General features: G+C 42.9%; 1 protein-coding gene across 5 annotated transcripts in view; it reads left to right on the forward strand.

Moving 5' to 3' along the window:
• ESRRG (estrogen related receptor gamma) overlaps positions 1–13,169 on the forward strand; it is a 458,151-nt gene that overhangs the window by 31,441 nt on the left and 413,541 nt on the right. Inside the window, exon 1 of one of the 5 annotated variants that reach the window (XM_080650912.1) lies at positions 7,160–7,388. The exons of the other annotated variants lie outside the window; for them this stretch is intronic. The gene's annotated coding sequence lies outside the window, so the exon portion shown is untranslated. Of the gene's footprint in view, positions 1–7,159; positions 7,389–13,169 lie in introns of those variants that run through there. 5 annotated transcript variants of the gene reach the window in all.

The raw sequence follows: 13,169 nt of genomic DNA on the forward strand, positions 1-13,169 counted from the left end.
AAATTCTGTCTCTCCATTTCAGCGCAGGTCTTTTGTTTTCTCTACAGAGCAGTTGGTGATGCTTTCCACGGAATCACTGCTGTGAGAAAACCAACTGAAAACTTCTGTAGGAACATTAGACTCTGTCATTGTGAAGTAATGATGGACCTAGTTTTGCGATACTGTGATTTTTGTTTATTCACTTGAAATTTCCGTATAAAGTCAAAATAATGTCCTCAGGCCTCTGGGCAAACAAAGACATTTTCTCTGGTCACTTGGCTATTCGTTTTTTAAAGCTGTGGGCTAATTCGGCTTTGTGAGTCAGTTGTTTCTTTTTAAATTCATTTATTTTTTATTGATTTCAGAGAGGAAAGGTGAGGGAGAGAGATAGAAACATCAATGATGAGAGAATCATTGATGTGCTGCTTCCTGCACACCCCTTGCTGGGGATCGAGCACACAACCTAGGCATATGCCTTACCAGGAATTGAATTGTGACCTTCTGGTTATAGGTCCACGCTCAACCACTGAGCCATGCAGGCTGGACTGTGCATCTATTTGTAGGTTGGCATCGCCAAGACCAATAGGGCCCTAGGAATAAGAGCAGGAGACTATGAAGACGATCTAAATGCCCCTCACCCTCTCATGCTAGCGGGTGGGGGTGGGGCACTGTAGGAAACTTGAAGGCTTTCTCGGGAATCATCATCTTTTGATGATTTGGAACCTAATTTATGTACTTTGTTTTGTAACCAGTGGTGGTGGTGGCCGAAAAGGAGAGCCAGAAGCTGTGGGGCTTTCTTTTCTTTTTCGTGAAGATTAAATACCATGAATTTACTCAACACTGATGATTTCCAATGGGAAAGGTCACTACCCCCATAGCTCCATTGCATTGGGTGTAAATCCCACCTCCCATGCCCAGGAATGTCTACCATGCACAGATAGCTAATAGTGTATTTATGCCATTGTGATCGATAATTCCCGCAGAAGAAGAATCAGCAGTAGTTTTAAATCACGCCTCTGTTTATATTTCTATTATGAAGACTACTTTGTTCATTTAAACAAGGGGATGGCCATAGTTACCACAAAAGAGGGTTGAATGCGTGTGGAATCCCTGTGATAAATGTAAGTTATTGCAGATTCAAAGATACTTTATTCACTTATGAACACTTATAGCTGTTTCAGATGGTGCAGCTGCTAAAATAAACTACCTGGTAGAACTCTATACAGGATGCTGATGAATAAATGTGCTTATTTTACTTCCCTTCTACAAAATAATTTTTTTTTTAAGTTAGCAAATATGCGTATCTGACATGGTAAGTTTTCACTGTTTTGAAGGTTCAGTTTCTGGAGGCTAACTTGACATGAAGCATGGCAAAACTTTGGTATTCCTACTTTGAAAGTTACTTATGTAGTAGGATAAACAGTGTTCACAGATGTCTGTGTTACCAGGGTGGCCCATTTACATCCGATCTCGCTAGAAGATATATTAGATTAATAAGGCTGATTTTATGACCAATATAATTTATATTCACGAATACCTATTTTTATTAGCACAAGTAGAGATTGTGAAGCAAATTTCCATTTATGTTAAATACTAAGAGCAAGAATAACTAACATTCGTAAAGTGTGTTACACTTTATAAGCATACATTACCCATAAACTGTTCTTTAGAAGAATATTTATTGCACTTTCTTACTCAAGAAGGCACTTCGTTTTTACACTATAAACATCTTATGAAAATAGATTCTTTTTATTATTTTCCTTCCTCTCTTCCTCTCTCCTTCTCTCCCTTCCTCTTTTTCTTCTTTTTTTTCTCTCTTAATGGGAAAACAGCCAGTGATGTTTTTGTGTGTGTGTGTGGAACATGTGTAATTGCCTATCACACATTTCTATTAGAAAAGGAGCTGTAACAAGCAATCCAACATGATTTTTGGAATATATATCCTGCCTACCAGTGCTCTTGAGGAAAATGTAAGGTTGCAGAAATCATTTCATGCCCTGTATGTTTTCAAACATAAATCAGGAAAATTGTTAGCGAGTTATAGCTCTTCTTAGAGACGGTGACTATAGTGTTATAGTAAACACAGGCTATATATTTTTCCAAGTTATTATGTGTGGAAAGAAATCCAAAGTTGGCTCTTTAGAGGAACCGTTTAATTCAGTTATCAGAAATTCATTTTCTATTTAGTATGAACATTTATTTCCAAGGGTTGCAGAAATGGGACATAATACCTGATGATCCTTTAGATCCATCACCTTCAGAGTTAGAAATTTGCTCATTTTAGCTAATGTGTAAACTACTGAACATCTGTCTTCAGTTAAGAACCCGTCAGAACAGTCCGAGGTAGAGTTGATAGTCTGATCTTTTACCCACTTCAACAGAGAGCAGTGAAGCTTTGCCTCTGTCTCTTCATTTCTAAAAGGGAGGGGTTTGACTTGATGGTCTCCAATGCTCTTCACCCTTGAATTAAATAATTGATTGATAATGAATGAACCAATGAATTATATTCCTGTTTATTTCTATTCTGTAAACAAATTACTGACTAAAATATGACCTTATGCCATGGCCAGAAATACTAGTGTGTGGAGTAGGAATTAGCTCATGAAACGAAAGCTTTATGAAATTTTGACACTCAAATTTGCATTAAAATATTTCATTTGCAGGTCAATGATTAGATATTAAAAAACACTTTTTCTACAGAAGATAATCTTAAATGCTGATTACTAGGTTAGGCCATAAAAATCTATGTTACTTTTATTAGAGTGAAATATTGTATATCAGTGATGAAAAAATGTGAAAAGCAGTTCTACTATGATACAAGCGATAAACATAATAAAAAGGCAATAGAATTGAATGTCAGTTTATCACTTATCTAGAAACCAGAGGGTTGAGGTTTAAGAGAATGCGCATGTAACTTCAAGTTAAAAAGATGGATTACAACCATTGCAGAGTCTCTGAGGGGGATTTTAAGAAACTTTCGGGATTTTTAGCGGTTGGTTACAAAGTCAGTGGCTTCATCCCTCCCACCCCCAATAGAGTAACATTAGCACTCAGAAAGATTGTCACCTGTAATGAGATTTGTTTTTTTGACACCCAAATGCCTTGAAGAGCAGGAGAGCGAGGGAGAATGGAGAGGAAAATTATTCTCTGAAGTAATTGTCCAAGATGTGAGAGAAGAAAAGGTAGAAGGTGGTTGAAGGTAGAAGACAGAGGCATATCTGTGTGTGTGTGTAAGATAGTCTGGTCTGCATTTAACTAGTCTGTGGAGGAGAAACCACAAGGAAAAAGAGGGCAGTGAATGGCTGCACATTCCACGTGTGTTAGTGATGTGGAAAAGCTTTGGGAATTGGAGTTGGAGCATCCATTTTGAAATTTGTGCTGGGCCACTTATTGCCTATGTGCTTTTGTAATGTTATTAAATTCTCTGAATTGGTCTTATCTGTAAAAAGTTGAATAATAAAAACATCTGCTTCCAAGATGGTTGTGGGAGTGGAGTGAGACCCATGGGTATAAAAGTGCTTGGAAACTATTTTTATAGGGGTGGGCAAAGGTAGGTTTACAGTTTTTCATACGGAAAGACATTTACACTAATAAAAGAGTAACATGCAAATTAACCATCACTACACCCACAAGCCACGCCCACCAGCCAATCAGGAGCAAGTATGCAAATTAACCCAACCAAGCTGGCAGACGGCCACAGAGCTAGCAGGAGGCTTGGGTTTCCCCGGCAATGGAGGAAGCCAAGCTTTCTGCCTGCTATGGCCAGCCCTGGGCCCTGCTCAAGGCTACAAAGTTTCAATTACAGAAGATAAATAAATCCCAGATCCCAGGGCCTCCGCTTGGGTCACCGGGGGGTGTGGCCAGCCTGCAAACCACCACAGGCCCCTTGCCCAGGTCACCCCACGCCTCAAGGGAACCCCCACCTTGATCCAGGACACCCTTCAGGGCAAACCAGCCGGCCCCCACCTGTGCACCAGGCCTCTATCCTATCTAATAAAAGAGTAATATGCAGATTGACCATCACTCCAACACACAAGATGGCTGCCCCCATGTGGTCAAAGATCCTGCCCCCATGTGGACACAAGATGGCCACCACAAGATGGCCAGCAGGGGAGAGCAGTTGTGAGGGACTAGGCCTGCAAGGGAGGGCAGTTGTGGGCAATCAGGCCAGCAGGGGAAGGCAGTTGGGAGGGACCAGGCCTGCAAGGGAGGGCAGTTGGGGGCGATCAAGCCTGCAGGGAAGGGCAGTTAGGGGTGACCAGGCCAGCAGAGGAGGGAAGTTGGGGGCGACCGGGCCTGCAGGGAAGGGCAGTTGGGGGGTACCAGGCCTGCAGGGGAGGGCAGTTAGGGGTGACCAGGCTGGCAGGGGAGCAGTTAGGCATCAATCAGGCTGGCAGGGGAGTGGTTAGGGGGTGATCAGGCTGGCAGGCAGAAGCGGTTAGGGGCAATCAGGAAGGCAGGCAGGCAAGCAGTTGGGAGCCAGCAGTCCTGGATTATGAGAGGGATCCCAGATTGGAGAGGTTGCAGGCTGGGCTGAGGGACACACACCCCCGTGCATGAATTTCGTGCACCAGGCCTCTAGTAATACAATAATAAGTAACTCAAGAATAAACTGTTTCACAACTGTAAAACTATTTGTAGTTGAAGGTGGTGAGGAAAAGTCATTGGGTCAACCAGTTCTCCATGCTGACCAAGTCTTATGCCATTTGTTTTCACTCCAGAGTGGTCTTTGATAGGCCTGTTTCTTGTCCACTGTGGCCCAAGAACTGTGCTAGATACTTTACATATTACTTTATTTAGGGAGGAAGCAGGAAATAGTATGCAGCTGGCCACTTAAATGCAGCAAGCCTGATAATTCTAACCTAAGTGATGCTAATATGTGAGGAGCATGTTCAGTTTCCTTTACAGATGGCCACAGCTTATCTAAATAAACATGTGAATGACTGAAAACAAAAACAATATATTGAATAATTGTTTTCTTTGTCTCAAATATGGCCTGTGTCTTGTACTTCTGCATTGGTGTTGATATTCATCTGAATTTCCTGGATTTTTGTTAAGGATGAAGGACTCATTATTTGGCAGTAAATCCTCATATTTAATAATATAAATTCCATTAAAAAAAAGATTTCCAGGATATAACAGCACTAATTAATGTAATACATGAGCTGAACTCCAAGTTCTAGATTCTAGACTGATCTCTTTCTAGAATATTTTCTTGTTTTTAATGTCTGATTCACTGATAAATATCTAGCCAATTCTTCCATCGGAAATGGATTACATTTCAAAGCATAAAACGAAGCAGTAGGTCAACAATTATTCAAGACATTTGGGCTGTGTGTACAGACAATATATCTTCAAAAGGCAAATCCAAAAATCTGCTTGGATCCTCCCTCAGAGTGGCCATGTGTTAAGTATTTGAATGAGATGAGTCAAGGCATTTGAAAGTGTTTAGTGCTTCATGAAAGAGACTACACAAGTTCCGGGAGGCAAGGAGGAATGACCTCGCATGTGGCCAAGTGCTTGAGAGGAGCGGCTGTGTCTCACATGACTTTGTACCCCCTCCCCTGTGTCTGGCACCATGCCCGATTCCTAGAGGAGGCTCAGTCAGTGTTTGTAAACGCATGGGTGCCAGGCACTGTGGCCAGCCCCTGACGTATGTGAGTATGTGATTCCTTAAATCTTCACAGCAATCTTGTATGGTAGCTGCAATGTCTCCATCTCAAAGGTGAGGAAACAGAAGTTTGGAGCTTTGAAGCAACTGCCAACCTCATGCAGGTAGAAAGTAGTGGGGCCAGGATAGGAAGCTAAACCGATTTGGCACCAGAGCCCAGTCTTCTCATCACGTTCTGTGAGCTCTTGGATGTCAGGGGTTATGATTACTTTTGAACAATAGGTCCCAAAGTGAGCCAAGGCCTTCCTGGGATAATTCCCAGGCTGTGCAGGCAGCTCCTGGGCTGGCGTTCAGAGAATTGGAAGCACATGGCCCTGTGATGCCTGCCATGTTGAACGTGGCCTTTTGTGAAACTGTCAGTTCTGATTTCTGCCCTTTGAAGTGAAATGCACAATCCTGAGAAAATACCATATAATAGACCATCACCTAGACTTGTCGTTGGGACGGAAAGAAGAGGAAGGGCAGGGAGGAGCACAGAGAGTAAAGTGACTAAGCAGTGACAGGGATCGAGTTTGCTATGGCAACCAATAGCCCCCGCCCCCTCTGTCTCTTATGAGTTGGCAAGGTCTAGAATTTTCCTTCTCCCCCATATTAAGGGTGGTAAAGAAGGTGACTCTACTCCTGAACATCCTATACCATGTCCTGTATTGTATCGCTGCTCCTAGTATTGCCATAGTCTTGGGATCCTAGTAGGTTCTACTAGTAAAGTTCATAAAGAATAATAAGAAAATGGTCCCCAACCAAACAGTCATGTTAAAAGTCCAGCCTCTAAATTTGGAAGCAGCATACAGGTACTGCCTGACTGGTGTGACTCAGTGGTTGAGCATTGACCTATGAACCAGGAAGTCACGTTTCTATTTGTTGTCAGGGCACATGTCCGGGTTGTGGGCTGGATCCCCAGTGTGGGGCGTGCAGGAGGCAGCCGATCAATGATTCTCCCTCATCATTGATGTTTCTCTCTCTTTCTCCCTCTCCCTTCCTCAATAAAAATATATTTTTAAAAAAAGAACTGGGTACTACGTTACCCATTCCTAAATTATTTTTTCCTCAATGTATTTGTGAGGAATGTCAGGGGAGTCATAAATACTCAACACAGGATTAGTATCATGTGGATTTGAGGGTTTATGGATGAAAGAGAGAGAAATATGTTTTAGAAATGGGGACTCAGTTCTTAAATCCCATGAAGATATAGCCCGTGGGAGGTCAGGACGGCAGAGGTCAGGGCTGCATGTAAGATAAGTCCAGGGAATAACCACAGCATCATCAGAGGCCTGTGGATGGGTAGCTGTGTTTGGTTTCCCATGGAGCGCTCTGGAGGTGAGACCTGGTGGGGACACAAACCCCCTCCCCCCGCCCGGTGGTGGAGGCTGCCTGGGTGAATTGTGTGAAGTTGTCAAAGGTTGCTCTGCTCTCCAGCACTTGGCACCGGCCCCGCTGAAATGTGATGCCATTGGTTTTCAGTAAAGGTTCCTTTCTGCAGGGCTGCAAACACGGATCAGCTGCTCCCGTGTACACACAACCCGGGAGCAGACCAACCGGCACATTCCCAGCAGCCTCCTGCACCCCGAGACTGTCCGAGACCTCCTCTGCACGCAGGAACTTTCCTTCTCGGTTGTCAGATGTAGCACCATGCTCCTGTCATCAGATCCCAGCTAGGCTCCTGGCTGCACGGGAGAGAGGCTTCCTTAAGACATTTGTCCTTGAAACTGCACCAAACTCTTGGAAGAACCCTGAACGTGTGAGTATGTGCGATTTAGGCAATAGTGCAGGGCTGAGCTGCAATCAACCCTTATACAATATCCGATTAGCAGAGCAGGAGGGCTTTCTCCGACGTTACGTTACATTCATTTTCAATTCGTTCTGAGAAAACAAATCAATTGTAGCCTCTGATACAGTGACTTTGCAGTAGACGGGGTTGTAGTGTGTTAGCTTTAACTATTTGCTGTTCTCACTTGGCATTGCAGTGTGACTTGGGGGACGATTACTTGGGGGGCAGTAAACTATACAACTTCTCCATGTTTACTAGGGATGATAAGTGTCAGTCATGTCCATCTCCAGAAACAAGTTTGCTTTGGGGGAATGTTTGTAAAGAATTAACCACAGAAATTCACGGGCAGTTGAAGGAATTTGTACTGCTCTTGCTCTGAATAAAACATATTAGATTGCAGTTTTAATTTACTCAGAAAGAGTACATTAAATTCCACTGAGATTTTTGTTTTAATTGATCCCTACCCAGAGCTGTCTGTTTGGTGTTTTGCTGTCTTGCATGCCTCTGTGTGAGTTCCTTGCTGCGATTGCAGTCTGCTTAAACCTGTATGTAGGTGCTCTCTCTTGATCCTCAGAACACTCAGGTGTGAAAAATGCTCACAAAATGTGGGTGGGAGTGGTGGGTGTGTTTTAAAGGATGGTCTTCATACTCTCGAAGGCTTTTTAGATGCACAATGTGAATGGCTGTCAGATGTTGACCACAGACTGACTATTCCGAGACTCTCAGTCCAGTCTCAGCTTGTCCACTTTGGGAACTCCAACCCAGAAAAGCTCAAGCCCCCTTTCTATCAATTTTTCATATGCGCCGATACCTATGTCCAGAAGATTAATTTCTCTCAGATTAGCCTGATTGATAGCTGGACTGTGGTTTCCTAAGAGCTTGCTCTCTGTAACCTGGAGCAGAGCTGCATTCCATTTACCTAGTGAGTGTGAACACGGGTAACCATGGATCCAGCCACCACTAACCGCCCATGCAGCGACTTGTTGTAAACAATACAAATGAGCCCGGAGAGCAGAGGCAACCAGACATGAAATGATTTTAATAGAAATTACGGTAAAAGGTCATGTGATGTGGTAGCAGCTTCTGTTCAGTTTTAAAGGGAAAGTCTTGCTTTTCTATGTGCCTCCCCCCACCCCCTCATCCAACACATACCCATCTCCCACCAAACCAAGTCGCTAGGTCTGCAAACTTGGGTGTTCCCACTCTCTGCTCCCATGGAGAAGGGTAGCAAAGTGTGGGGACTTGTGGATTTTCACAGTAAGTGCCTTTATTTTAGAAACAGAAAGGGAATCCGGGGACTCCAGGGCTTCCTTCTTAGAAGGTCCTGCTAACTGTGGGCTAGTGGTCCTCTCGCTTTGAAGGAAGAGGAATAGGTAATTTCATCCCTTAGCTTTTACATATTTAGCTGCCTTTTCTCACCCTTTTGAAATCTCTGGGGACTTGAAGCTCAGTCTTTCTGCAAACCGTTACTCGCTTTCCAATCAACTTCTGCAATATGGTAATGCAATATGGTAATGAGCGCCCAACCCCACCGTTTTCATTCACGCAGACCTCTGCTGACTTCACAGACCAGGCCTTCCAACACGATGCGCCTTTCCCTGGGAGACATAGTGTCTGTCTGCGTGTGGATATAACTGTGCTCTTAAACTTGCCTTCAGCTGAGATCCTTGAACAGTTTGTGTTAAGTGCTCACCTGTGGTTTGCTGGGTAGTGACACCAGCTTTGTTTAGTAAAAGGAAACTAGGGAAGAAACTCTAGTCATCAAACTGAGGAGGCAGGGGACCTAAAAAGCCGGCTGTGGAGGGTGGGCCTGGTTGGTACTCAGCGTGCAGGAGCGAAGGGGCTCGGAATCGCAGTCTCCAACAGCCACAGGCCCTGGGAGTAGAGGTCTGGCTGACGGTGGTGTCTCAAGGTGAAACAGACCTGAACGGCTCTCCTGAGCCATACCTCCTCCTGCACAGCACGTGATGCCAGTGAGCGTGTCAGCATGGAGCAAGAGGGAGTGACGCGTTCATGTTCACCTCCTTTCAAACATCTAGATATTTCTCAAAAGATGCATAATTGTACATCTATAGATAACATACTGAAGAATAGGATCTCAGGTATTTATTTTCCTATCAATACCGCCACTACGATAAATTCAGTCAGCACATGAAAAAAGCATGAGGGTTATAGTTGAGAAGCTCAGTAGTTGTAAGAGTATCTCCCTACCCCCTTCCCCATCTACACTTAGGACTTGTTTCTAGCAAACTCTGCTGGATTTTTTGTTTGTTTGTTTTAAATATATTTTTATTGATTTCAGAGAGGAAGGGAGAGTGAGTGAGAGGTAGAAACATCAATGATGAGAGAGAATCATTGATCAGCTACCTTCATACTGGGGATCGAGCCTGCAACTTGGGCATGTGCCCTGACCAGGAATTGAACTATGACCTCCTGGTTCATAGGTTGATGCACAACCACAGAGCCATACCGGTCAGACTCTAGCAAACTTTTGTTTAGACATGTAGGTGTTAACATAGTACTTACAGTAAAACTTTTTTTTTTTTAAATTAAGCTTTTTTAGATGTTGGCATGCCTGACTGCATACTTAGACTGAAGAATGCTTCACAATGTCATGGTTAGCTAGGGCCTCCTGGTTTGTTTGCTGTTTAGAGAATATCTTCACTTATCAAAAAGAAACAGAAAAAGAAGCTCCAATAATTCATGTTGGGGCAGACGGGGGGAGAAGTACTTTGAAGCCAATGTGGGAATACAAAGTTTAAGTGAGGATTTGGGTAAATTATAATAAAACTTATTGTTTTTACCTTCCCTGGCTTTGCTTCTCCAAGGTGAAGAACAGGAATAGTGTCAGCCTCAGGATGGTTAGGAGTGCATTCTTTGGACTCAGACATGGGTCGGAGTCTTTGCTCTGGACCTCACTGTGTGTGGGATTGTGAGCAAAGTGACTTCACCTCTCTGAGCTTCCAGACCCTCATCTGCAGATTGAGGAGACAGTGCACCCCAGTGGGCAGGTGAAAGGGTTAAATGAGATAATGTCTGGCATTTCAGAAGTACTTAATAAACGTTGTTACTTTCACTGTTAGTTTTGACTGAGGAAACAGGTAGTTAAGTAGAGTCCTGCCATAAGTATTGGGTGAGACAAAAACCGTTCACGTCATAGCATGGTCCTATTCTAGGGACAACTGTGCAGTGTTTTATCACATTTGCTAAAAGCCAAATTAGTATCCTATGACAGTGTATTTTCATGTTTTTTTTGTTTTTTTTTTGCTAAACAAAAATGTTTAGGAAAATTAATTACTTTTTTTTTCTATTTAAGATTTGTCCTACACAGGGGTGGGGAATGTCTGGCCAGCTGGATTTATAAGGCTCGTGAAATAATTTGGTCTGGCCCTGCCAAGGCATTAAGGGTGAGTTCATTAAATGTTTGACCAAATAGAGCAGGCTGATTTTTAAGTTGATCATTTTGTATGGGCCACGAATGATGTTATAAATATCCAAATGGCCTTTGGCAGAAAAAAGGTTCCCCACCCGTGAAGGGTGTTGAGGCAACATGCACAGTTTATCCATGACCCTGTTGCCTGAGTAGACAGCAGGAGGACATTGAAAGGCATAAGAAATTCATAATTACATGTATCCTAAAAGCTTAAAAACAGTGGTTACCAGTTGTTCTCAAAGATAATGGTATACACTAAAGAGCAGTATTAATTAACAGGCAAGTAACATGGAGTTTGTATGCTACCAAGGGGACAGGTCTAGAGAGGATTGTCTACACATACACACACACACACACACACACACACACACACACACACACACACACACACACACACACGTGCTGTGACCTTTGACCTTCCTGGACTCGAAGACCTCTGATTCTCTTTCCTTCTTTCCCCTCTTACTTCCCTTCTTCCTTCAGTCCCTCCCTGTCTTTCCTCCCCCCTTTTCTTTCTTCTTTTTGTCCTTCTACCTCTTATACATTCTCTCAGCTACATAGCATTTCCTTTATCCTTTGTGAATCTAAAAAGTTCAGAGAGGAGAGAAAGCGGGACCTGAGACCCACAGTCTTTTTATGTTGCTCCAGTTTTATAAAAGGCAACTTTAAGAGGAGTCAGAAAACTCTGTTTTTCTTTCTGCTGCTATTGAACTGGAGAGGCACCTCTGAAGAGACCCGCACACCCCAGGGAAGCCCTGCTCACTAACTATTTGTTGATTCATTGATTAACCGGCAGGAAGGGAAGGGGCCTCGCCCATGGAGACTCCCGTAGTAGTGAGAGCTTTGAAACCCCAGCTACGCTGAGCAGTAGGGATGGCTTCTCTGTGACCTCCCAACAACTAATCTCCTTTAAGAACTGAATCAAAGCAGTTAAGGGGTTTTGTCAGATGAATTTTTGCCTACAGTTGGGTTTTTGGCAGTTGTGTGTAGAAGGCAACACATTCTTCACAAGGGTAGGAATCTTTTTTCCAGAAAGGAATGAAGACGAGATGCCAGCAGCTATCTCTGGAGAGGGTCCCTTGTTTATCCCTGGGACCGTTCAGGCGGGGACAGCTGCTAGGTGGATGACTTTCTCACACTTCCCAGCCAATCTGCTTAACCACCCTTGTCTGACGGTCCGGCCAGTAAGCACACAAATGCGGTGGGCTCTTCCTTACAATCTTCTCTCCCAAGGGCAGAGAAAAAGTCTGTGATTAGAATTGATGTCATGTGAATGACAATAGTATTCTTTTTAGTTAGTTTTTTTTTTCCCCATCCTTCTACTCTCTTCCCCTTTAGCAGCCATCAGCTAAACTGTCTCCATATCTATGTTCTTTTTCTATTTTGTTTTGTTTACTCACTGGTTTTGCTTTTCTTAGATTCCATGTAAAAGTGGAATCATACTGTGTTTGTCTTTTTCTGCCTGACTTATCTCACTTAGCATCGTACCCTGTAGGTTCATCCATGTTGTTGCAAATGGCAAGATTTCATCCTTTTTTATGGCTCAGTAATATTACATTGTATAGTATATGTTTTACTTCTTTATATATGGGCACTTAGGTTTGATTCCGTATCTTGGCCATTGTAAGTAATGGTATAATGAACATAGGGGTGCATATGTCTTTCTTTGAATTAGTGTTCTTGTTTCTTTAGAAGTGGAATTGCTGGGTAATGTGGCTGCTCTATTTTAAAATATTTGTGGAATCTCCACGTTATTCTCCACATCAATTTACAATCCCACCACCAGGGCATGAGGGTTCCCTTTCCTCCACATCCTCGCCAGCACTTGTTCTTTGTTGATTTATTGATGATAGCCATTCTGACAGGTATGAGGTAATATCTCTTGTAGTTTTGATTTGCATTTCTCTGATGATTAGTGATGTTGATCATCTTTTCATATGTCTATTGATCATCTGTGTGTCCTCTTGGGAGAAACAGTTATTCAGGTCCTCTGCCCATTTTTTAAAATTGAATTGTTTGGTTTTGATCTCTCTCTCTCTCTCTCTCTCTCTCTCTCTCTCTCTCTCTCTGTGTGTGTGTGTGTGTGTGTGTGTGTGTGTGTGTGTGTTGTTTGAGTTCCTCATGTAGTAATTTGGATATTAACCTTTTTCGGAATATATCATTTGCAAATAGGTTTTCCCATTCAGTAGGTTATCTAATCATGTTGTTGATGGTTTCCTTCTATGTGCAAAAACTTTTTAGTTTGATGTAGTTCCATTTGTTTATTTTGCTGGTTTGTTTCCCTTGCCCAATGAGATGTATCCTAAAAGATATTGCTA

The sequence above is a fragment of the Plecotus auritus genome (assembly GCF_963455305.1).
Source record: "Plecotus auritus genome assembly, chromosome: 14".
Taxonomy (NCBI): Eukaryota; Metazoa; Chordata; class Mammalia; order Chiroptera; family Vespertilionidae; genus Plecotus; species Plecotus auritus.